Raw genomic sequence first — 25,171 nt, forward strand, 5'->3', positions numbered from 1 at the left:
AAGTAAGTAATTTAATTACAAACTTTTGGGTATTTTCTGTTATATTTTGTTTCTGAGTTCAAGCTTAATACCATTCTGATAAGAAGATACTATGCTGTGTGTAATTTAACATCTGTGGAGGGTTATAATCTAGCTCAGCATTTGGTCTATTTTGGTAAATATTCCAGTGCTCCCGAAAGGAGTATGCATTCTGAAATTTCTTGGTATAATGTTCTATATATGTCAATTAGGTCAACATGATTAATTTTGTTTCTCAAATCTTTTATATCCTTAATAAATTTTTTGTCTGTTTGCTCCCTCAATTCCAAAAATATAAAGCGCTAATTTTTCCAGTATGATTGTTGTTTTGTCTCTTTCTCCTTGTAAATTATGTTAATTTGTCTCCATTATACATTTAAGACGGTGTTATTAGCACATGAAATTTTAAGAGCTTTCACCATTACTGCATATCCCTCTTTATCACTATTTTTTGTTGTTGTTGTTTAAAGCCTATTTTTATCTGATACTAATGTAACTATGATGCGGAAAACAAAGGCAAAAGAAAAATTAAATTTCCTTACTACTTACAGCCCATTGACAAGTCCTTGAAACAGGCAGACATTCCTCTAGAACTCAGCTACATCAATGTTAATACTTTGCTAAGAGCAAAAGTCAATCTTAGCCAATCCCCGGGATCCTATAAGTCTACTTTAACACATAAAAATTCCTTTGGAACATCCCTTATCTCTACATCCCCCCCCCCCCCCCCCGCGATGTTGACGATCATCCCCCAAGCATATGACCCACCAATATACATCTGAAGAGTCTCATGACTAAGATTTGATTAGACAGTAATAGATGACTTTACCCAACAATAGCTAGCCCCCTCAAGGTCCTGGGAACCTTGCTTCCAAATTCCTTAGAGACTGACACTATCCTTAACTCCCTCCCAACTTGAAAGTATATAATGAGCCACTCCTCATGACCCCAGTGCTGCTCTTTCTGCCCACGGGTCCTGTCCCCATGCTTTAATAAAACCACTTTTTTGCACTACAGACGTCTCAAGAATTCTTTCTTGGCCGTTGGCTTCGAACCCTAATGTCTTTCCTTCATCAACTATATCATCTTCCTTTTGGTTGAATTTGCATGCATTTTAAATGCTTACTCTCAATATTCATGTATTTTTGTATTTAAGGTATGTCTATTATAAGCAGCATATGACTGATTTTTTTTAATCTGATGTTTCTTTCATTTGGAATACAGTTGACCTTTGAACAACATGAGAATTAGAGGCACTGACCCTTGCACAGTTGCAAATCTGCATATAACAGTTGACTTCCTAAAAATTTAACTACAAATAGACTATTGACCAGAAGTCTTAACACAAATAGTCAATTAACACATATAACACATATTTTGTATGTGTGTTATATACTGTATTCATACAATAAACTAAGCTACAGAAAGGAAAATGTTATTAAGAAAATCATAAGGAAGAGAAAATACATTTACACTACTGTAAAAAAATCCATACATAAGTAGACCCGTGCAGTTCAAACCCGTGTTGTTCAAGGGTCAAGTATATTTGGTTCAATTGCATTTATTGTAGTTATTGGTACATTTTGTTTAAATCTAACATTCTGCTATATTTTTGCTGTTTGACCCATCTGATTTGTATTCCATTTTACATCCTTTAATATTTTTTGCTTTAAGTAACCATAGACTTTAGTTTTTTTTCCTATTATCTTGATTTTTTAACAACCTTTAACAATTTTTAATGATTATACTACAGATTCCGCGTCATATCCCTGATTCATTCCTATTTAATGTATAAATTAGTACTTTTATCAATTCTCAGAGACAGCAAAGACACTGGAACATTTTACTTCCACTTATCCTTTACCCTATTAAAAATTATTTTGTGTATTTTAACTTTTTAATATTCACGAAGGAGCAGAAATAAGATATACCCAGTTTCCTTTACTTGAGTTTCTGAATCTCAAAATTGTGATATAATAAAATATTTTTGAGTTTTGTTTTATAACTGCAGCAATAGCTAACTGGCAGAAATTTTGATACCAAAAGCAGTATGATTCCATAGTAGAAATCTGAAACATAATACAATGAGTTTGAGACTCAGCAATAAGGAAAAGCTAGAAGGGCTGCCAGGAGACTTAGTAAATTCTGGAACATCCTCAATGTATTTCTTGGTGAATTTGAATGCACTGTAGAAACTGTTATCACTGATATGATATATGGGCTTATGACTAAAATCCCCACACGGTTTGTTCTATTGGGCTCTACAAGGATTATTTAATAAACTGATCCATATAAAACTGAACTCACTTTCAGTATTAAATCGTAATGTATATTAGGCCTTGATCAGCATGAAAAAAACATAACCCTAAATTGTCCATTAGCCCTATAGCATAGTTTCAAGTTCATCAATAGTCTTTTTGAACTCATAATTATTAACATTATATCTTATCCACATTTCTACCTTTTTAGTTTTCCTTTAAATAATTGAGGCCAAATAATGTTATGCAATTAATAAGACAATGAAAGAGGTTATTCAAATAAATGACCCTTTAAAATCACTTCTATATATATTTTATACATTAGGCATGTGAATTCTTACAAAGTAGAAACTGAAGCTCCTCTTAAACTAGATAAAATCATTTAAAATCATTCTTTTGCAAGCACAGTGTGAAAACTTTTCAACTTTTTTTACTGACATTAGTTTCTTTTAAAGAACTGAACAGATTCAGGTATACACATTAATAAGACAAAAATAGACAGTTGTTATACGGACTCATTTATAGTGAAAACCTAGTGTCTTGATAATCATAAAATAAAACTAAACAAAATTATAAAAGCAATAGCATTATTTTAAAAGAGTGAAGAAGAAAGTATTGCTTCAAAAGATAAAGAATATCACAAAATTTTAAATGGGGTCTATTAAAATTTTAGAGGAAAGATGTATCATTTAGGAAAGAAATTATGTTTTAAAAAATCAGTTATTTTCAACTATCTGAACAAATTGTATATTGTTCTGTGTTGAATAATTGAGTGTTATGGCAAATCTTCGACCTCTTTCCACTCCTTAAGTTTCTCTTGTTTAGTGACAGTGAAGCAGAAATTCTAATTAATCAAAAGGCAGTTTGGGATGATGAATTTTGTTTACAGAAAACCTAGTGAAGCTGCACTGGTCAGAAAATGAGTCATTATCTAGTAAAAAAATTAGTCAATAGGACAAGTGTCTCTGTCAACGATATGCACATCTTTTAATAATTAAAGTTTCTTCCTTCAATTTCTGCAGATTTTACATTTCTGCCATCTGTTTGAAGTAGTCATAGTGTTGATGTCTAAACAGCTCATGCACAGCATTTTTCACGTATAGATTTTCCTGAGTCATAAAGTGTCTTTAGCAGACAGCTAAATGGTACACTCATGTTCAAGCACTAGGCTTTAGGAGGAGTTCTCAGAAGAGAATATAGTGACTTGTGATAGTCAAAATTGCTGTTAGCCAAATCGTCCCATTTTCCTCCACCTCACTACCTTTCAGACTCATAGTAGGATTGCACTCCTATCTCATGTTTGGAAATAGTTTGGTGCCTCGTTTTGGTCAATGAGTCATAAGTATTTAATTGCTGAAGACAGCACTCGGTATTTACTTGCAACAGCAGGAACTCTTAGAGCCTTCCCCCTTTGTCTGACACTGAGGCCAAAATCCCAGTGCAACTGCAGCTCCTCCGTCATCCCGAGTCCCTGAGTGATTGCAATAAGTAGAGATCCATGATGGACATGGAGCATAAACAAGAAGTAAATCTTTATTGTTTTATGCCTCTCAGATACTAGAGTTGTTTGCTACAGCAGCAATCCTCAGCTGTAGCCCGCATCACCCATGATTTTCAAACTGGGTTTCTATCCCTCAGAGAGTTAGAAACTTTGTTTTGCATAGACACAGGAACATATTGTTTTGATGGAGTGATATTTTGTGTCAAGGGCTCCAATATCAGGTGAATTTACTGTCCCTAAAGCACCTATGTATCTTTTTTTTTTTCCACATTAGTTCAGCTTCTTGTTTCTTTGTACCAAGAAAAAGTTAAATTTTTGAATAATAGGCTTAGTGCAGTCTTGCTTTAAGTGTGGTCTATCATCAACAGCACCATGATTAGTGAGTTTGCTTATTAAAATGTAAATTCCCCCAAACCTCATGCCAAAACTATTGAATTTGAATCACAAGAGTTGAGATTGTACAGAAAATCATCATTTTAAACATGTTCTTCAGCTGTTTCTAGTATATATCAATGCTTGAGAATCACAGCATTATGGAATATTTTTATATGAAAAATGATCACATTAGAGGACTAAAGTATCAGCCAACTTGTGTAATTTTTAGAATTAAGAGGACTGATGATTGATAAACTTATAAAACTGGGTCAATAAACAGTATTTTATATGCCAAATGGGCTATCTTTCTTTTCGTAGCCCTGAAAACTTGTAACAGTTTTGTCTAGTTTAATTTTTTGCCTACACACTAATTATTAAATTTTTTCTGTGTCTTTCTGTATCCAAAGAATTCAAAATGGTGACATGTTGAATTTACATAAAAATATAATCAGATCTGTTGTAGAGTCACGATTCAGGTTTTTTTCACTTATCAGTTGTCAAATTCTTAAGACAATCCTATCATTTTCATTGTATAAGATGTAATAAGTTGCTCCTCATCCTTCCATTCTCAGAATAGTTTAGGGACTACAGTATGATGTCATCATCCAAATTGATGTTGCTCTACCATGGCAAAGTCTGAAAAGTTATTTTGTTTCTTATATAAAACATTATGATTTTATCATAATTGTACTACACATTTGCAAGTAAAATCTACATTATTTACACCTTTGATGTCTATTGGTCTCAAAGACATCATTTTCAACCAGCATGAGATTGATTAGTGAAATTTTATTGGTGGAGAAAACAAATGTTCATGCAGATATATTTTTGCAGTTTGGTTAGGATGTTGTGATAAAGACAGATATAGTCTATTTACATATGTTACAAATTGCCATTCTAAGGTATTTTAAAGGGAAGTAATCAATAACTAAGTGAATCTATTTAAGTGAATCTGAGAAAAAAAAATCCTCATCAAGGTGCCTCTATAAATATCCCTCAGATAGGGGCGCCTGGGTGGCACAGCGGTTAAGCGTCTGCCTTCGGCTCAGGGCGTGATCCCGGCGTTCTGGGATTGAGCCCCACATCAGGCTCCTCTGCTGGGAGCCTGCTTCTTCCTCTCCCATTCCCCCTGCTTGTGTTCCCTCTCTCGTTGGCTGTCTCTCTCTCTCTGTCAAATAAATAAATAAAATCTGAAAAAAAAAAAATCCCTCAAATAAGCATCCAGATGAAGTTGTCATCCTTCCTTGTGTTACAACATAATAGTTAACACTACTTTTAAAATTCCTTTATGTAAGTTATCTCACATATTTTTCATGATGACTCTATGAAATGTGTACTATTTCTATCTCTGTTTTATACATGGGGAAACTGAGGCTCAGAGACATTAAGTAAATGTGTAAATTGGTTTGTTTTTTTCACCGTTCAGATTAGTGAATGACTTTTCCCTAATCAGATTATGAAGTGATAGAAGAATTATTCTATAATGATCACTGATGATTTGTATTGGCAATTTTAATGTTACATTAAATACATAGAAGTTACACACTTTTTCTACACAAGAAAATTGTACAAATATATACCAGATAAAAGTAAGTAAAAAAATGTCTTTCTGGTCATGTTTTACAGGAACACTGATCATACAGTATGAATTTGTTTTTTCATGATTTACTGATTGATTTTTCTGAACATGTAATAAATACATATAAAGAATTCCTGGCATGTACCAATGTTTTATGTGTTAGATATACGTCAATGAACAAAACAACAGTCTTTCCCTCAAGGATTTTGTATTCTAAAGAGGCAGTGATCAGTGAAGGCAGACATTAATGATACACATAATTAATTATATCTATTGCATGTTACAAAATTATAAAAACTATAAAAAGGAAGAAAAGCACAGCAGGGCATACTGAATTAGGAATACTGTGGGTGGGAGGTGAGATTGAAATTTTAAATTAGAGTGCTCCAGAAGGTGCCACTGATGGTAAACACTGAGCAAAAACTTGAAACAGGCTTGGAGAAACAGGTTCTATGAAAATGTTAAATGTCTGGTCCTATCAAAACTAATAAAGCATATTTAAAGATATTTAAATACTACTGTCTCTCTATTTCATAAATTCTCATATGCATTGCCTCTCACAATTTAACCTCTCTAAAATAAGAATACATGTTACCAAAGTTTGTGGTTTATAAGATTACAATTCCTAATTGGATTAGGGGCTGACATAACATGGTTGTGTGAAAAATTCTGTTGATTGTGGTAAAAATAAGAAAGAGCCAGGGCCACCTGGGTGACTAGTCCGTTAAGCATCTGCCTTCCATTCACGTCATGATCCCAGGGTCCTGGGATGGAGCCACATCAGGCTCCTTGCTCTGGGGGAAGCCTAAGCCTGCTTTCTCTGCCTGCCACTCCCCCTGCTTGTGTGCGCGTACGCTCTCTCTCTCTCTCTCTGTCAAATAAATAAATAAAATCTTAAAAAAAAAAAAAAAGAGCCAGCATGAGAATATCTTAGATTCCCTAAAATATGGGTATATCAATCCAATATATGTGAGTTGATGCCATAGCTCAGCAGTTCAGTAAAGAAGCTTTGGGGCTAGATTTAAGGGTTTGTACTCTGACTTAGCCATTTATTCGTTGTATGATTACTGCCAAGTTATTTAACCTCTCTCTACTTATCTCCTTATTACTTAAAAGAGTTAATGATGGTATTTATGTCACAAGGTTGTTATGAAGACTATAATACATGTAAATTCAAAGCCCTTTAAAGTCTCTGGCACATAGTAAGTGCTTTACATTTGCTAACTGTACTCACCTTCTCCCACAACCTGAAAAATAAAATCTTGCATCCAGCAGATTAGAATTATGATCTTCCTCAGAATATTTTCACTTCAATGGAAGCATCATTTCATATGATTATCTTTTTTCTACTTGGGGAAATTTATAGAGAGACTTTTTATTTTCTTAATTGTTTTGTAATTTTGTTTGTATTATAATATGCCTTTAGTACTTTATTTTAAAGTTTTATGTTCATGAACATAGTCTTAAATTGATTGTTTTTTGTGGAGAAGATTGGGTCTGTCTCATCTATGGCCTGAAGGATGCAAAATTTTTAATGATGGTAGTATTTATGGGAGTAAAATATTTCATGATTGGAAAACAAATAGCTTGCTGAAAATAAGCTGACATTAAAATGACTACAAAATAAGGTATCTGAGACAAGATACTAAGATAAGTTAGCTACTGAACTTTTTCCCATGATCTAAATGCTAACATATTTCTTTTAAATAATTCAATCCAAATTATATAAAGCAATTAAAATAAATAAAAGAGGCTTCTTCATTTCTTATTCACTTAAGTATCTTTCCTCTGATTCTAAAAATGCATGAATCACTTGATCAATGTTGACAGATATTCCATTCAGAAGTCTCAGTATTCATGATAGGTATTTATATCTAAATTTAAAAAACCTATGACAAGAAAAGTATTATTTCCATTAGAACATGACTATTTAATAAATCACTTTTTGATTTTATATAATTATTTATTTGGAGAGGGAGACTCAGAGAAATTGAGAAATGACTTAGTCACATTAAAGGAAATCAAGTATTTCTATCAAGGAAATTTATAAACTTCATATAATAATACCATATTACAAAATTATGCCATACTTTATTATAATATAATATTCTATTTCAAATGAATGTAACTTCATTTATAATATCAAGTGAAGAACAGTGTCTAGAACAAAAAATGGTTACTTTTAATCTTAAGTATTTTTTTACAAGATTTTATTTTTATTTATTTGACAGAGACAGAGATAGTGAGAGAGATAGCTAGAGAGAGCATGAGCAGGGAGGAGAGGGAGAAGCTGGCTCCCTGCTGAGCAGGGAGCCCCATATGGGACTTGATCCCAGAACCCTGGGATCATGGCCTGAGCTGTAGGCAGACTTAACCAACTGAGCCACCCAGGCGCCCCTAATCTTAAGTATTAATATGTATTCTTGATTAATGGTAAAAGTATTGCTTTTATTTCTCTAACATTTAGGGTAGGAATTTCTAGTCAGAAAATAAAAATAAAAGGCAATCAGTAGCAAGAATCAGCAGTGAGTACAAAATGTTTACAATTGCTTTTGCTTTTTAAATATTTCCAGGAAACTGGGGTACCTGGGTGGCTCAGCCCATTAAGCGCTTGCCTTCGGCTCAGGTCATGATCCCAGATTCCTGGGATGGAGCTCTGCACCGGGCTTCCTGCTCCGTGTGAAGACCGCTTCTCTATCTCCCTCTGTCCACCACGCTGCCTACTTGTGTTCTCCCTCTCTCACTCTCTGTCAAACAAACAAACAAATAAAATAATCTTAAAAAAATATATATATATATATTTCCAGGAAATCATGCTGCCAACATGACTTAAACGATAATGGACAACTGTAATCATCAGGATGGCTTGCATTATTTCTTAAAATAATCAGAGTGTGATTTCTCTGACAACTCATAAAATAGAGTAAAAAGTAAAAGTCTCGAGACGCCTGGGTGGCACAGCGGTTAAACGTCTGCCTTCGGCTCAGGGCGTGATCCCGTCATTGTGGGATCGAGCCCCACATCAGGCTCTTCTGCTATGAGCCTGCTTCTTCCTCTCCCACTCCCCTGCTTGTGTTCCCTCTCTCGCTGGCTGTCTCTATATCTGTCAAATAAATAAATAAATAAAATCTTAAAAAAAAAAGTAAAAGTCTCATAGAGAGGTGTTTGTACTACTTGTAGTGATTTGTGTCTCCTTCCTTATATCGTTTTCTCCAAATGAACAAGGAAACGGGTAGAATTTTGTTGCCCGCATAAAATGCCATGGATTATATTCATAAAACAACGCAAGTTCTGTGTTTATAATCAGTCTGTCTCAGTTTATGAAAATCCGATCTTAAAATTATCAACTTGCAAACTGAGATATATTTAACTTTTTAAAGGATCCTCACAGTGTTTCTTTAGACAATTCTCTTTCAACATTCACATTAGAACTCATTTTCTCTCACTTCTGACCCCACCTCAGTCATTTTTCATGTAAATGTTCACAGACATATTGGATTTTAGCAAACAATATAGATTCCAGCAGCTAATACAAGCAGACCTAAATTAAAGACTTGAGTTGATTGTATGTGGTGCACCTCACTAATAACAACAACAAAACGAACACTGACCAACACGCAAATTCAGAACGAGGTTTGACATGTGAATCAGACAGACGACGTTGAATATGCGGCTCTGACGGCGTCAGACGCGCGGGTCTAACAGTCGTAAGTGCGGGTTGGATCGATGACGTAAGACGCGCGGATCTAACAAACAATGTCGTAAGTGCGGGTCTGACCTACGACGTCAGAAGCGCGGCTCGAGAACATACAGCATTGTCGGTGCGGATGTGACTGACGGAAGACGTGGACTGGGCGCATCCAGGAGGTGACCTGCGGAAAGTCAGTCTGAGAGAAAACACATGGAGGGCAGAGCAAAGACCGCCCTGGCAGAGCACGCACTATGCGAAGAACGCCATGACCTAAGGAGCTAACCTCATGGACCCCTGTCTGGAATAAGGTGAGGGTACTTGATGGGGTGCGGGAGCCACCGAAAGTTGTCTGAGTCACAGAGTGGCAGAGAAGGGGGCTATGGAAGGAAACACGAAGAGCTCCCTTTTTGGCAACCAGGTGCCTGTGAATGTGTCTTAGAAGAGGTGCCCCTGGAAGCTACTAGCTATTTTAGGTTTGAGGGCTGAAAAGGGTTGAAGTATGAGCCACACGGAGAGGGATGAATAAAGGGAGGGAAAAAGGAAGCGGGGATGGGAGGGTGAGTGGTGGAGGGAGGGAAGATTGGGGGGGAGAGGGAGACAGGGAAGGAAGATCTATTGTAAACAAAAGGAGGATGAAGAGTACACAGCAGAATAATGTTGCCGTGGGTGAGAGGAAACTCATGCCATTCAGTTGTCTATGGGCTTAACGTACTGAATGATGCACAGCCTCTATGCATAATGATCTTATGGAAGAGACACAGGTTCAAGGGTGAAATAAGACAATAAAAGATGAAAAATGAGTGGTGCTCAAGAAAGAGGAGGAAGAAAAACATTAAAACAGAAAAAGTGAGGTCAGGGGTGCCTAGGTGGCTCAGGTTGGTTAAGCATGTGTCTCCATCTCAGCTCAGGTCTTGATCTCAGGGTAGTGGATTCTCTGCTGGGTGTGGAGCCTACTTAAAAAAAAAAGAAAAAAGAAAAAATGAGCTCATATTTACTACAGGAAGAGGGGGAAGGATATATATGAAAACAAAGCAACAGGGAGAATGTGTTTGAAAAGTTGATTTTCAACTTTATTTTAAGAAGAATAAAAATAATTTTAAGTAGAATAAAATAAAATAAATTGATGTGGAAGCAAAAGGAGATACAAGATATTAACAGTTTGTGTCGTTAAAGAAGAGGAAAAAATCATGAAGAAAATACCCCAAGAGATAACTTAAGAGAGCTTTCCTGAAGTCAAGGAAGTGTGGATCCACATATTGAAAGGTTGTAGTATATTCTAGAGATAGTCAATATGGATTTAACAATCCCAAGAGCTGTCCTAATTTTATGAGACTTTGAAGAAAAAGAAACAGTCCTCTAAATTTCAGGTAATAATAACAGGAAAAATAACAACAGCAAATATTAAGGGGAAAATTCAAATGCTTTAAGACTTTGCCAAACAAAATGAAACGTTTGAAATGTAGCCATTGTGTCTGAATGGAAGTAAGTGCAGGAAAGAGAGGGTGATGTGGAGTGAATTCAGAGGCGAGCAGGGTCCAGATCATATTGAGATTTTAAGTTGTAATATGAGATTTAGATTTTCATTCTAAGTGCAGTGAGAAGGATTTGGGAGATACTGTTGCAGTGGTCTAGGCAAGAGGTGGTAGTGATGGGAACTAGGGTGAAAGCAAGAGCTATGGGGAGAAATGGATGGATTCAGGACATGTTTTTTGAAAGTAGTGGCGACAGGACTTGGTTACTGTGTGTGTGACAACATGGAGAGCAGGGTAAGAGGAAGCATGGGAGTGAGCAGGTTTTTGAATTGAGCAGCTAGGTTGTCATAATGCCATTTAATTGAGATGCAGAGTCTGGAGAAGGAACAGTGTTAAGGGTAAAGAGTTTGATTTGGACATGTTAAACTTGAGAAGTTAGGAGTTAGGATAATTAACAGCTGATATTCTCCTAGGAACCTGTTAATGAGAAGGGACATTTTTCTAAACAGAGCAGATATGATTTAGTATACATAACCAAGATGGAGTTTCCTACTAGAAATCATGGTTTTATATTGAGTAGGCCCTATTTTATATGAGTGGGAAATTCAGGAAAGAGCCCAATCTGAAACAAAACAAATGAATGAATTGTTGGAAGGAAACCATTGCTTTGACAGCATGGTGGTCCCTGATGACTTTGACAAGGGTAGTTTCAGTAGTGAAGTGGACATTTGGCTGAAGAAGGTAAAGGGGAGCACAGGAGATCAGGATGAATAGGTAGTCATCATAGACAATTTGATCAACAGAGATAAGCGGGGTGGTAACTAGAGAGAGATGAGGAATCAAAGAGTTTTATCATTTTTTAAGATGGTGCATATTGAGGCATATTTATATACTAGTAGGACTGATTCAGTGTAGAAGGAGAAGCTGATAGTGTAATAGAGGAAAGAGTTACTAGAGAAGGGCTTTTGAGTAAGCAGGAAGAGGTGAGATGCAGAGTACAAGTGAGGGGTTGGATTCTGATGGGGGAAGGGACACATCAAACATTGTACCAAGAGGCAAAGGACATGGGTGCACAGATGGTAGGTTGAAGATTTGGTGGTAAGAAGCTGAGGAAACTTGTCTAATGCTTCCATTCTCCATAAAATATGAGTCCAGTTTGTGAGCTGAGAATGGGAGAAGGGAGAGGATGTGAGAAGCTTGAAGAGTGAAGCAAAAGTGTGAAATCTTTGTTTCTGAGAACAGAAATGAAGTTTACTTGGGAAGCTTAGTGGTACAACTTGAGATCTGAAGACTTGAATTTACACTGAGACCAGTCAGCACAATATGTGCTTTTCCTGTAGGTTCACACAGCTCTGGGGGCAGGTGCAGGTTAAATGGAGAGTTGGGTTTAAATTTAGTTGATTTTGCCTAGTGAATACAATGGAAAGGAAGCTGGGGAGTTAATGATGGCTGAATAGCTTTGAATTTCAAGATGAGCCAGGAGGAGTGAGGACACAAGAGAAATGATGGACACTGAGAATATGGTAGACCTGATGTTTTCACAGGGACAAGGTCAAAGAAATTTTGAACAAAGATTACTAAATCATATGTGGATGGTCAGAAAGTAGAATAATTGCAAACAAGACGTTGGAGGTGGAGTAGTTATTAAAGATGGCAAGATCTCAGGAGGTAGAGTGAGGGTAAATGTTACTGGAGAAGATGATGTCAAGGAATGAAAACCAAGGAATAGAAAGGACCATCCATGTTTCACTTGCAATATGTTCCCAAGCAGACAAAACTTAGGTGTGGTATTAGATGTCAAGATAGTGGTTATTTGGGAGAAGAAGGAAGGACAGTGACTGGGAGGGGCATATGGGGAGTTTTCTGGGAACAGGTGTTCTGTGTCTTGATCCAGGTCCTGGTTGTGTTCACTTTGTGAAAATTCATTAAGCTGTTACTTTATGATTTATGTACTTTCTTCTATATTTATTATAATTCAGTATAGAATTAAAAATATAAACAACAAAAAAATGAACAAAGATTATAATAAATTAAGTTTCATTAAAGAAGCAGAGTGCCTTCAATAGAAACTGTTGTTTTCTTTCCTTGCATTTTTGGATAAAGTGCTAATATAAACTAAAAACACTTACTAAAAAATTAAATTAGCTAAAAATGTTTAAGATGAATAAAATAAATGAAATATTAGAGGGGTACTTAAAAAAAACTTCAAGGGAGAAGCTTTTATAAAAAGAAGGTTAAACTGTATATAATGTTGAGTCTTATTGACTTTTCTGTAGACCGGTAGTATGTTTAAGCAGTAGACTAAAGTTCTTAAGAAACATCTGAAGGAACTGAAAAGGATATGTGAAAACTCACAGAGAATTATCACATGCCTTGAAATAAGAACCTATGAGGAAAAATTACCTATTTCGATTATGCCAGATAGACTATCTGGGAGGTAAATTCTGAATACATATACAATAAAAAGACATGATAGAAAGATACAACAGTAATGATAATTCTTCTGTTTTTCTGTTGGGAATTTAGTTCTGATGCAATAGGATTCTTATGAAAAATAATTTTGGCATCTTATGTGTAAGGATATAAGAGGTATGATTTATATACTGAAAGAATCAGCTAAGAAATGAATTCTCTGGCAGTTTAAGGGTGATTTCATATCACTGTAATCTTGGGATGCAAGCACATACCATAATCTGCAGTTGAATATATTTTCTGTGGCCAATAATTCTTCTAGATCTTGACCCAGAGTCCACTTCTGAACAAGGCTGGAACAAATCTATATATTACACCTTTCTTTCTTGCCAGCTCTGCAAGAGTTAGATATTGAAAACATATGTAACATTTCTGAGATGTCACTCCAAGAATGTTCCTGGATACCTAATGAAATCATATTATGTGTGTGCACACACAAAAACTCACAGGCAATATTATTTGGAGATTGTCTTTAGTTAATAAATGAGCATATCACTATACTGAACCTGAATAAAATATCAGAGAAATAGAAAGTATGCCTCTGGTACAAAAACTTTAGAGAGAACACACACACACACACACACACACACACACACACGGAAAAATAAAAAACAAAAGATAATAATAGATATAAAATGTACAAACACTGAGATTTTCAGAATAAGAAAGTCTGTGTACTATAAGAAAGAAGCATTATTGGAGCATTGGCTTCTTGAAATATAAACAAAATTTGGAATAGAGGAATTTTTAGAGAGAGGCCTGTATTCTATGTTCAGTGGGAAGGAATAATCAAGATTTCAATATTAGGTGTTAAGGAAATCGGTTGGCAGGGGCAGTTAAGATAAATAATAAATGGAGATCTAGTTAAAAATATGTATTATATGCTATGACGAATGAAATGTTTTTTTTTTCCCTAATATCTTTTAAATAGCCACATGTAGGTGATTTTGATGATGGTGGTGGTAACAGTGGAATGATGTATTAATGGAATTTGCAATTCAAGTTTGGGATTGAGAAGTGATACATATTGTTTGGAATCTAAAGTATTAATAGTTTGTAAGTTAGAAAAATTAAGAGAATACTGCAGTGTTGCAAGAACTAGCATAATCTACTCCATATGATTCTCTCTTCACATGTAAAACCACTTTTTATTTGCAGCTTCTAATGTAAGTCTTAGTATTTCCAATACCATTTAAATTGCATTTTAATAATATATATTACATATCTTTATATTTGTAAATACTTATTAATTCTAGATAAAATTACCACCAGATGACAAAATAAAACGTACAATTTCTCATGAGCCAGAAATTGGAAAAATTCCATATATGTAACTAAAAACAAGAAGCTATAATCTAAGAAGAACTTTTAAGCTAAATAAATTAATATAGTGAATTATATTCAGTATATAGTGAATTAATACAGTATTCTAGGTTCTTAAGTTCTGAAAGATATTCAAAATCACAGCAAATATGGCTGAAATCACTTAATTTGTTATTTATTTTAAAACAAAAAATATAGTTATATATCATCAAGTCTTATTCTCTAATATTATTTCTTATATCTGTAGAACTCATTTCTGTATTGATTTTCAGCCAGGGTAATAGTACTTCTGATTTTTCTGCCACCAACCCGTAATGTGTGGTCAAAGCCAGTAAGGTTTAGGCTGTGGCTACTTTCCTGGCAGTGAAACTGTGATCGCCCTACCTCAGTAAGTTACTTTTTCTGTGTTCCTTTTATTTTCACTGAATAATTAAAGGTAGCAATTTGGCAGCAGACACTGTTCTAGGAACCAGGGCTGTGCACTCTATTATGCTGTGCACTTTAAACTTCTACACTTTCAAAAATTAAGTAATAAATATTGAATATTGATTAAAATGATATACAAAATGGGTTTGTATTTGGAATGATCACTAATGTTTAGTTTATTAAAATATGTTATATAAGGGCACCTGGGTGGCACAGTGTTTGGGCGTCTGCCTTCGGCTCAGGGTGTGATCCCGGTGATCTGGGATTGAGCCCCACATCAGGCTCTTCTGCTATGAGCCTGCTTCTTCCTCTCCCACTCCCCCTGCTTGTGTTCCCTCTCTCTCTGGCTGTCTCTATCTCTGTCGAATAAATAAATAAAATCTTAAAAAAAAAAATAAAGAAATAAAATAAAATAAAAATAAAATATGTTATATAATCCTAACTGTTTTTGGCCTAGTTACTTTCTATTGAACTAATAATTGGAAAATACTTTCAATAATTTTTGATAAAAATATTTTTTAATTAATGCTAAGAAAAATATTAACTTATTTTATAGTTTGAGGTAAATGTGTTTCTTTAAAAAAAAAAGGGGGGGGGGCGCCTGGATGGCTCAGTCCTTAAGCGTCTGCCTTCGACTCAGGGCCTGATCCTGGGATCGAGCCCTGCGTCGGGCTCCCTGCTCCCCTGGGAAGCCTGCTTCTTCCTCTCCCACTCCCCCCTGCTTGTGTTCCCTTTCTTGCTGGCTGTCTCTCTCTCTCTGTCAAATAAATAAATAAAATCTTAAAAAAAAAATAAAGTAAATGTGTTTATTGAAGTTGTAGGGAAATGTTAGAGACATGTCCAATTTGCATTAAAGCTACAGTATTCAAATCATCTACAGCATGCCCAACAGACATCCAGATATGTGCAAGGTCTTCCTGCAGTATGAATGCTCACATTTTTATTATGTCTTCTATTGCCTATGGGTTTTAAGGCTATTTGAATAATGTCATCTAATCTTAGCTACTTAACCGAGTAAATGAAATGTCAGATTTCAATTTAAATTTAGATCCATCTTCCATGAGAAAAAAAGACTATTATAAATAATTCTAGGATTAAATTCCAGGAGTAAAATTATCAAAATATCTATCATACAGAATCATTGTAGATGTACTTTTAAAAAGGCTAATGAAGTATAGCTTCCTTTTTCTACCATCGTCTGGGAATGAAAATTTAAAGCTAACTATTTTTTTTAATTAAAATTTATAGCAATTTCTTTATTGTAACTCACTAGGGAGCAAGTTAAAATCTTGAGATAAATATCAAAATGTAATCAATTTCTTGGCTTTATACCTACTAAATATGTCATATTTGCATTGTTCTCTTCATTCCAAAGTCATTACTAAATTTTTAGACTAGTCATATTAATAAAAAGTAAATATGCTATTATGAACAATAATATTCAAAATCACAAGAAACATAAATATGACTGGAATTGCTTAATTTTTCCTATTTACTTTAAAACTAATAGTTATATACTGTCAAGTCTGATTCTCTGACATGATCTCTTATATCTGTAGAGCTCAACATTTTATTGAGTTTCACCCGGTGGGTCATGGTACTTCTGATTTTTCTGTGTGTGGTCACAGCCAATAAGGTTTAAGCCTGTTAGTGAACAAGGTGATCCCTCTACTTCAGCAAGTCACCTTTTTCATGTTCTTTTTATTTATTCAGTGTACATTTAATGGCATCAACTCATGCAATACACAGTGGAAATACCTTATATATAGGAATACAGATAGAAAATGAATGAGTGAACAACTGCATGAGATAATTTCACATTGTGATGACTGCTGTTAGGATAGTTACCTCTCTTTGATAAGACTATGGGGTATTGTGCTACAGATTGAATGATCTATTGAACTATATCAGATGAGATGGTGGTAAATATATGGTTTAAAACCTGAATATTGGAAAGAGAATGGGTAAGTGAAGAACAAGAGAGTAGGAGCTTTTCAGGAGAGACAACAGATAAGAAGACCCCAAAGCAGGAAAGAACTTTGGGGATATAATATTCAAATGGCTTTGAGGCTGGTCCTTAGGATAACCTTTAGAGCTGTATAAATCTTGTACCGTAGGGAGAGCGATTACCTGCTTGAGCATACCATTCCCTGAAATACGGTGAACTTGCTGGGCCAGTGATGGACAAGCAATCGTTAAACCGATTACCTATTGGTATCTTTCTGCTCTTCAGTATTTCACTCCCATGTGTGCCTGTTCTATTTACTTCTATTTCCCTTAATTACTATCTTCTCCCTCTTCCAGATGGAACACTTGAAATGTGCAGCAGAACATCGAAGAGCCTTGTTGGTCAACCTGCCTGTCATACAGCGTATTCTGTGAGAACAGTGAGATACTGAATGGAACAGGTGAGTCAAATTATGTCTGTTACAAAATTTGCCTGAGAGATGTGCCACTTATTTATATTTTTATTTGTCCCATGAGGTATTAGAGGAAATACAAAGGTCATTTTCCTGATCGTCTGATTGCCCAGGGTCACATAGCTGATTTTAGGCTTCCACTAAAGGGTTGATAGAGGCAGAAAGATGATGGGCATTTCAAATTTTTACACAAACTTGTTAGAGTCTCTATTAAAAGGTTAGATTGGGAAGGAGAGTTGAGTTATTTGCATAATGAAACATTAAGAATTTATTTTTAGATTCAAACAGATTATGCTATTTTTGACCCCAATTAACGTGACTAATCAAGAGTGGACTGCATTTCTTGTACATGTCGCATTTTACTGATAGTGCTTGTAAGTGGTTGGTGGACATTAGTTACTGGCAGTAATACTGCCTTTAACAGATCTATGACTATTTTTTTTTACTGTGTGGTGAGTCCCATGAATTAGAATTGTGCTATTAAACATGGATAAATCTACTGTTGCAATGGTATTGGTGAGGGAGGCCGAGAGTGATCAGGTTATTGGCATCTTTGTGAAATCTGTTTCTTAAATTTCTTAAAGAGACGATTAAAGGCTTCACATAAGCTAAACATTAAAGAGATTGAACTTATTAGCTAAAATCCAGTGCATTCAATCATGATGAGGAAAATACAATTTGAGGTATGAAAGTATTTTTCTCCTCTATTTAGGACTTTTTATGGTGTCAGGTCCCATGTTTGACTGAGGAACAAAGACTCAGAAGCAAAGAGTTTTGAAATTGTTTAATTATTTCATCTGAATGTGACAGCACTCAGAGAAATATTCATTTGCTTTTATCATGTCTATCTTTGTAGTAACAGGACACGTGTATTAATCAGTGCCCATCATACTTAGGCTATCCTGGACTAAACCTGAAAAAAACATATAAACATGTGTGCAAAAGAGTCAGATTACATCTTCCATCATCTATAATCCTTTTCCTTAATACAATTAAATTGTATATTTAACGTATAGAAGGTCACTGTATAATTTTATTTTCACTCATTACTACATAGTAAAAATATTAAGTATTTATCAAGGATTAAAATACATAAACTACTTAAATTCTTTATATTTTATCATATATTTAAACATATACATATATTACCAGTAATAAGTCTTACATATTGAAAATGTAAATATATTTATAATATTAACCCCTGCATCTAATTCTAATGATAGAAAAATTAATGGAGAAATATCAGAGAATATCAATGTCATAATTTAGAAGCTTCTGTAGTGTATTTATGATGGTGTATATATACACAAATGCATGTGTAACATATGGAATTATGAATCCAGGAAACAGAATATATAATGTACAGATTATTTTCAAATATATTTGAAATATTTTAGTATTTAACGTATAGGAGTCAGCAAAAATGAATCTTAATACATTAAAAATATGTTATTTTTCTGGAAAAAGGCAATAAAAAGAGATGAACTAGATACAGCTTATTTTCTATTGCAAGTGAAAAAATACATTTGTACATATATCTTCCGTTAAAGAGGAAATAAGAGAAATAATAAGCTATTTAAATTGAATCGTAATGTAGTAGATAACAAAATGTATATAATGGGCCAATACAGTGCTCAGAGAATAATATATATTCTTAAATTTAAGAAGCTCAAAAACAATAACCAGAATTAAAAAACAAACTCAAAATAGAAGGAAGATAATAAAAAAGATAAAGGTAACTGATAAAAATTAGGAAGCTTTGGTTGGTTTACAAAACTAAATGATTGGCAACATTGTATAAACTGTCATAGACCATACAAAATTTTGTATAATACATTACCTTTTAGAAGGTTAGTATTCTCTGATATCAAAAACAGACAAGCACACAAGAGAAATGTACACTGTTTTATTTTTGAAAATAGAGACAAAAATCATATGTGATTTAATAACTCTTCCTGTATTACTTGTCCTCATTCTCCTTGGGCTATCAGGTTAGGGAGGGCATGTTCCTCTCACAGCAGAAGCAGAGCACATGAGGGCAAATGAAAACAATAAGTCTTATGGTTTAGGGTCCAAAAGGGTACAGACTAATTTCCACCTACTGGCTATTGGTAAAAACTGTCAAAACAAAAACAGATATAAGCAAACAAACAAAAACAAACAAAAAAACCCAAGTGGCATGCCTAGCCCAAAGTCAGAAGGTAGGGAAATAAATTTCTCTATAATGAGGCCATGGAAAGAGTGTGGATGTATGGCGAATTGAACGATCATGCCAATTAATTCCTTTAGCTACAGAGCCTCATCATTAGAAAATAACCTACATTAATAGATGAGAATAGAAAAGCATATAACCAACTAAATGTTCAAAAAGCATTTGCTAACATTTAACATACATTTATAACAAATTACTAACATATTAAGAGTGTCTTAATTTCAAAATAGTGCCTACCAGAAATCTACCATGGATAGCCAACTTAATGTTGACACATTAGAAACATTCCTATTAAAATAAGAGAAAAGGCAAGGATATTGGCTATCACAGCTTTAACATTTTACCAGAAAAAAAAAAAAAGAGTTTGAGGACAATATAATAATGGTGTAGAGCAATGCCTTATCCTAGGTCAGTTCCTTCCTGGGGTGGCAGAGATCCAGTGGTTGATGCTGACACCAAACAACTTTGACAGGTCATTTTAGCATCAGCTCTCCCCCATGGGGTTGGAGGTGACTTTTGGACCTACATTGCAACTTTGCTTCTTTCTCTGGCCAGTTCTGCTTCCTTCCTTTTAAACTTTACATGTGTTAGTTCCTGATAAACATTCTGTACACAAACCTTTGCCTCAGAGTATGTTTTCTAGAAAATAAAACCTGCCACATACCATAGACCAAATTTATACCATATCAGGGATATTTTCTTACCTTGACGACAAGAGAAATAGGGTACAAAAGGCTTGGGAAATGGCTTGGCCGTTTAACCCCATCTTTCATAAGATAAATAAGATGACTGACTGTGAAACCTGATTCAAAAGTCCTGGTGGTCAATTCTTTGTTCTCCTAAAAGCCTACCCCATTCTTAACTGTTTCATAAAAATGTCCTTGATGGACAGAACTAATAGAAAACTATATTTGGATATATGTATTTTACTTATATCAAAAGTTTTAGTTAGAATAATTTACGTTAAATAATAATCTGAATACTTTTTTTGGCAAAGTCAACTTAGAAAATGGAGAACTAATTAAAACTTTAAGTATGGAATAGCTATACTTGAGATATTATTTTTGTTTCCTTTTTAGGGAGAAAGGGCTTCAACTTTTTGGTTTGGTTTACAATTAAAATATGCTTCCAGTGATCTGATTTATAATTTTCTTCTATACATTCCTCCTCCATTTTAATAATAAGGAATAAAAATAAAAAAATCATTCAATAGAGTGCTTTTTCATTAGGCTGAAGAATGTGTCACTGGGTGTACTGATTACTCTAGGTTTAGAGCTTTTAACAGGCTTCTTCTAAGTCTCATTAATCTGAGAAGTGGAACATCAGAATAACCTACTATCTCCTAGAGTAGTTTTCCCCAGTCACTAAACTATCTAATAATCTGGTATGCATTCCTTTTATCAGTAATATGTCCAGAATGACAGCCCAGCACTAAGCTAATTCAATCTTGAAGAATTTTATTACTGTTAATTTCAAGACACTACTGCTTTATATCAAGCTTCTCTATGAAATAGCTCTGGATTTGGAATTAGGCCACCTGAGTCTATGTCCTGGTTCTTTCCTTTACTAGACAATGTGATCTTTGATAACTCATGGAATCTATGCTTTACTTATTTAAATCTGCCTGGTTATAAAGAGTATTTTCAGTGGGCTTACAAAAATAATATAGAGTATATAAATATAGTTTTTTTTAAAGATTTTATTTATTTATTGGACAGAGAGAGACACAGCGAGAGAGGAAACACCAGCAGGGGGAGTGGGAGAGGGAGAAGTAGGCTTCCCGCTGAGCAGGGCCGATGTGGGGCTCGATCCCAGGACCCTGGGATCATGACCTGAGCCGAAGGCAGACGCTTAACGACTGAGCCATCCAGGTGCCCCTAATTATAGTTATTATATATAAACATATAAAATAACAAGGTAAACAAACTTTTTAATGGTTATGATAATTATGTGAATTACCTTGGAAAAATTACCAAATGTATAAAATGTTAATTTTATCAGTACCCATATCATTGAACTATGGCAGGGATTAAATGGAAAACACAAATAACAACATTACATTACATCAGTGCTCAGTAAGAGTTACCTATCATTAGTATAAAGTTGTAAGGAGTAGGGGAGAGTCTATCTTAAAGAATGAGTAAATGACTCCATTTCAGTTGTCCATAACCATCAGCTCCCCTCCCGCCCCAGAATAAGGGTTAAGACAAAATAAATGTAGAAGAGTAAATGTGATGCAAGGAAATTTAATACATAAGAAATAATTTTATTCAGAACTATTTTGTAAATGAATATGTACAGTCTTGTCATTGAATCTTTCTGTGACTTTGTTTTAGTTCATTCAGACAACTATAACAAAATAGTACAGACTGGGTGGCTTATAAGTAGAAATTCATTGCTCACAGTTCTGTAGGCTGACAGTCCAAAATCAGAGTGCCAGTATGGTTGGGTGAGGGCCAACTTCCAGGTCACAAACTTACTGTTGTGTCCTCATGTGGTGGAATGGATTAGGGAGCTCTGTGAGATCTTTTTTAAAAGAGTACTAATCATATTCATGAGAGTTCTACTCTTAAGAACTAATCACCTCCCAAAGGCCCCGCCTACTAATACCATTACCTTTGAGAGTTAGGATTTCAACGTATGAATTGGGGGGGGGGGCAAAAATTCAGGCCATGGCAGACTACTTCTGTAAATTTAAAAAACTAGAAAGGGTGATTTCTGTGATTTCTTCTAAAATTCCTTGATATGTACAAACACACGCTATTCCATTTTCTCTAGGAGGATATGAAAGAAAGTGTTAGATAAAGAAGCAGATGCATGATTCTTAAGATTAAATATAAAAGAGCCAGAACAGGAAAGTTACTGATTTATTTCACAAAAATAGATGTAATTTTTACTTGTATTATATTTGTGTATTTTCTTTTTCTAAAGATTCATTTATTTTAGAAAGAGAGAGAGCGTGCACATGTGTGCACATGCCGGTGGAGGGGCAGAGGGAGAGAGAGGGAGGATCTCCAACAGACTCTGTGCTGAGTGCGGAGCCTGACACAGAGATTTGATACCACAACCCTGAGATCATGACCAGAGGAGAAATCAAGAGTCGGACGCCTAACTGACTGAGCCACATAAGTGCCCCTATTTATATATTTTCAGTAACAATAAATAAGCTATTGGAATAAAAGTAAATGATGCTTTTTGTTTGCATCCTAGCAGAAACTGAGCTCTATTTAGCTTAATAAAAATGAACTGTATTACCCTTTTAACTAGGAAAGTCATAGATGGCAATAGCAATTGAAATAAGCTTTTATTCACTATTAAGACTTACCTGGTCTCTCATCTTTGCTCTCCTTTACCTGTTGGCTTCTTCATTGGAGATGTGGCCACAGACAACTTTGAATTAACATCCTGAATCCCTTGTCAGAGAAGAAAGGGACTTTTATTACCAGCTCTAGTATGAAAAAATTGTGAGTTGGATTCTAATGTTTCAGCAAGGGTCTTTGTGACCAAGGATCTTTTACCACAGGATGGAAGTAATGGCAGTAATGGCTATTTAGGGAGCTATTGAACAGTCTCTTCTGTTATATATTTATGGTAGCTGAATAGAATATTTTTAGGTACGAGGAAGTGAATGAGTAGCATGTCTATGTACATTTTGTTAAACTGGGACACTACTAAGAATGAAAATATTGATACTGAGAATGAAATGTGAGAAGTTTAAAACAGGACTATACTAGGCCCATAGGGAATACAGTCATCTTTTGTGTGACTAAAAGAGGCTGATAATTGTGGAGAACTCGAAAAACATTTTCCGTTCACTCCAAACCAGCAATGTTGGTTCCTATTGTTAGATCTAATTTATTAAGAAAAGCTGGAAATGTACATTTTATGTGAATTCCAGACTTTTCTATCATTCTCAGTTGATTCTTTTTTTTTTCATTAACACTGCTGTGTTGACAAATCTGCATTCAGTTTGTGAGAAAGAAGTTTGCTGCTCTTGGTCTAATAAAGCAGACAAAATTATTTTCACTCTTTTACTGCCTTACCTGCAAAAATATTTAATATTTCAAGTATTCTTGTACATCTCTATCCTACATACATTTTAACCTGAATAATAATGTGCACATAAACTTAATTCATAAAGATTTATCTTGTTGTACTGTATTATGGTCTAAAATGTAGTTTGCTGACATGTCTTTCATGAAGCAAATTATCCCCTCAGGCAAGCAGTGCTAGATACATATTTTCAAATACATGGAGCTAAGTAAATGTGTACATGGTGTGGGTTGAAAAATGGGTGAGGTCCAAAGGGAAATGAGGTGGCCTTTGATAACAGAGTGAGTCCAAGGTTTCTGATCTTGTGCTCTGCTCTCATCCAGCTCTGCTGATATCATAACTGGAAAAGTGTGAGTGGACTATTCAATAAAACAGAAGTGACCTCAAAATATTTACAGCCTTCTAAAAATTATTTTGACTTTGGCACCTTTTAAATAGCAAAGCCTTGGGACAGAGCTCTTTTTGTTCTATCCACCATGACTCCTAGAGTAGAGCATTTTACACTTCAGTTAACTCTCACAATTTATTATCCCCAAGTACTATGTCTAACTGACATATCATCAAATATTTTTGAAGGAGAAAGCTAAAGGTCTATGGATGGATGATGGAGGGAATTGGAAGCCAGGTAAACCACATACATGGATCATTTCATGAATGTTAGAGATAATAGCTAGGACTCTGAGGCCGGGGACCCGTGATAGAAGGATGAGAGTGGGAGTGAAGTGCTAAGGCTGAAAATGTGACTGTTGAATGACAAGTTGTTCAGCATACGGGGGGAAATATCACCCATGTATTAGCTTTTAAATTGCATCCTTCCTATATTTTTTGATGTCCTCTATATATTTTTCAGGGGAATAATTGTTGTCAGTTACAAAGGCTGTTGGTAGTCATTATTATTATTTTTTTTTTTTGAGAGAGAGAGAGAGAAGATGTGTACATGCACGAGCAGGGGGGAGGGGCAAAGGGAGAGTGAGACTTAAGCAGGTTCCATGCTGGGCAGGGCTAGATCTCATGACCCTGAGATCATGACCTGAGCCAAAACCAAGAGTTGGATACCTAATGGACTGAGCCACCCAGGCACCCAGTGTTTTTGTATTTTTTGGGTAGTACCCAGTAGTACAATTACTGGATAACGACACCACAATAAAAGAGAACTATAGGTCAGTATCTCTCATGAATATATATGTAAAAATCCTCAACAAAATATTAGCAACCTGAATCCAACAATACATTTAAAAAGTCATAAACCACAGTCAAGTGGGATTTATTCCTGAGTTGCAAGGGTGGCTCAATATTTGGAAAACAGTCAACATGATACTTCACATCAATAAGAGAAAGGATAAGAACCATATGATCATTTCAGTAGAGGCA

The 25,171-nt window shown here is 34.9% G+C and overlaps 1 long non-coding RNA gene across 1 annotated transcript in view; it reads left to right on the plus strand.

Annotated features, from left to right (window-relative positions):
• Positions 1-25,171, plus strand: part of LOC148110776 (uncharacterized) — a 497,911-nt gene that overhangs the window by 20,402 nt on the left and 452,338 nt on the right. The window contains exon 2 of the long non-coding RNA XR_015724380.1: positions 17,420-17,523. This is a non-coding gene — a long non-coding RNA (uncharacterized LOC148110776). The remainder of the gene's footprint in view (positions 1-17,419; positions 17,524-25,171) is intronic.

Source organism: Ursus americanus, chromosome 1 (genome assembly GCF_024610735.1).
Source record: "Ursus americanus isolate L20-20 chromosome 1, mUrsAme1.1.p, whole genome shotgun sequence".
NCBI classification, from domain to species: Eukaryota; Metazoa; Chordata; class Mammalia; order Carnivora; family Ursidae; genus Ursus; species Ursus americanus.